The 2555-nt window shown below is 32.1% G+C and overlaps 1 non-coding gene across 1 annotated transcript; it reads right to left on the reverse strand.

The window, feature by feature from the left end:
• Positions 1–2083: 2083 nt before the first annotated feature.
• TRNAS-GCU lies at positions 2084–2165 on the reverse strand. The gene has a single exon. It is a non-coding gene; the product is annotated as a tRNA-Ser (tRNA).
• Positions 2166–2555: the final 390 nt, after the last annotated feature.

The raw sequence follows: 2555 nt of genomic DNA on the forward strand, positions 1-2555 counted from the left end.
TTTTTTTTTTTTTTATTTTAGATGTGAATCAGGTATCTATATTAGAAAGTGACACGATGTATCACTTTCTAGTGGAAATTCGCACTTTGTAATTTGTATTTTAACATAATAGATTTTGCTTTTTTGAGTCATTGAGTTTGATTAACTCGACCCTTTCCTTAAACTTGTCACTTCACTATGTTTAGTTCTTTACATGTATAGTTGCTTGAATGTGGACACCTAATCAGCTCACTTGTGGGAAACGTAACTGCAATTTTTACTTTATAATTACATTTAAAACGATGTTTCGAAATGAATGTATTTTAACATAATAGTTTTTGCTTCTTCGAGTTGTTGAGTTTGGTCAACTTGACTCTTTCCTTAAACTTGTCATCTCACCACGTTTAGTTCTTCACATGTGTAGTTGCTTGAATGTATACACCCAATAAACTCACTTTTGGGAAAAATTATTATCTAATTATACCAAAAATTCCAATATTCTCGTACTCAGAGCCTAATTCCCACTTCAAAATGTTTAAAAAGACTATCCAGCATGCTCGCCCCATTCAAGGAACTAATCGAGCTAGCAATATTTTATAGTTTCATATATGACAATTGAAGTCGTGTTCACCCGTATGTCATAGAACCAAGGATCTATGTTGCTTATCATGTGCCTATTAAACAATGGCGGATCCTGACATTTTCTAATGTGGGGTCAAAAATTAAGAATGTTTGAGCGGAACTCAAGCGGTACAAGGCGATGGGTTTTAGTCATTGGCATTCGAGTGTCTTCTCCTGACCATGCTTGGTGCCCCAAATTTCTATCATATCAAACATCGATACAACTTATAATTGAGTTTTCAAAAATCTAAAGATGAATAAACATAAAAATACATAACTCAATGAATAAATTGGAACAAGAAATTTTAGAAAAATAAAAAAATAAAAATCTCCTGATAGCTTCCAATTACATGAATAACATGTTTTCCATTGCAACAATCCAGTTGGATTTTTCACGTGAAAGAAGAATATTGCCATATACGATATTCCCAAATATAGGGAAATAACAAATGACAACAACAATATATGCAAATATTTTTGAGTTTAAAACTCAAAGAAATATTATTTCATTAACAAAATATACAACACGATGGAATTACGCAAACAATGTCTCTTCTCACCCTCTGCATACACTATAATGGTTGGCTGAGACTCCTATTTATACTCAACAATGTCAATGGAATTGCCTTCTAGTTTCTTCAAATGTGGCAGTGAAAATGGGTTAAATTAGTCTTGTAATTAGCAGTGGATATAGCAGCTTTTCTGGATTTTTCCCAACTGCTTGAAGAATAGGGTTCAAGAAATGGGCTGCACTTTATATTTTTCTCTAGACTAGAGTTTTCTTTAGTTAGCTCTGTGTTGTATCTTCAAATATTAATCCTTTCCACATGGGCCCTTTTGAAGGTTTCTCAAGAGTTGAAGGAATTGTTCCCAACTACTTAAAAAAAAAAAAAAAAAAACCCTCAAAAAATTCTGTGGGGTCATTTGATTACATAACCCCACGTGGGTCCGCCTCTACTGCTAAAGAAAATAACTACTTATCTTGTAAATTAGTTTTTATTAATTGTTAGAATGTGTCTACTTTAGAATTTATTTAATATTTTGACCGTCATTGGACGCTATCAAATTATGATAGTTTTTACGGCTCTCAAAACATTCTTTTTTTGTGACACTTTTTATATACAATTAACTCTTGTTTAAGCCCCATTTTAGAAAGAAAAAAAAATGTATTTTGGAATAATTTTTTTTTAGTGCGTGATTAAGAAATAAAAAAATTTATTTTCGTATAAAATTATTTTATTGATGAATGTGTAGTTGAAAATAAATTTTGAAAGAGTTTTTGAAAAAATAAGGCTTAAACAAGGGCTTAACCGTTATACACTATACATGATATTTTTTAGAAACCTTTTTTATCTTTTTTTTTACTAGTGCATTTTCTAATTACTAACCTTTAATGCGTATCTAAAGTAACTGGGATAAACTTTTATATTGACAAAAAGTCAAAGATTAACGAAAGGGAGAGGAAAAACTGAAAAATTATAATCGTCGCCTGAGAGATTCGAACTCTCGCGGGGAAACCCCATGTACTTAGCAGGCGCACGCCTTAACCACTCGGCCAAAGCGACACATTGCTCGTCGTGTTCGCTCATCAATACTTCAAGTAATTAGTCCCAAAGACCAACTCCCTCTTCCCGTCTAAAATGTCACCTTAGTTGAAAATGAGCGTATGCAGATGTTGGAGACAAAGAATTCGTGGTCTCCACGCTGATTTAAGTTGAAAAATATGAAGAGGAGGAGCCATGCTAGCCTTGATCAATCTTGAAATTTTTGGGATCTTAAACTTAATTTCTAAGAGGTGGTCTGTGCATTTTATGAGTTTGTCTGTAAGTAAAAACAACAAAAGCATTAATATTATGAGCATATCACGTACTAAAAAAATGTTAATGAGTTGATTAATTATTTACGAGATAAGAGAAAATCAACTTTTAAATCATTAATTGCCTAAAAAATTGTTA

The sequence above is a fragment of the Olea europaea genome, chromosome 5 (assembly GCF_002742605.1).
Source record: "Olea europaea var. sylvestris chromosome 5, O_europaea_v1, whole genome shotgun sequence".
In the NCBI taxonomy this organism is placed as follows: domain Eukaryota; kingdom Viridiplantae; phylum Streptophyta; class Magnoliopsida; order Lamiales; family Oleaceae; genus Olea; species Olea europaea.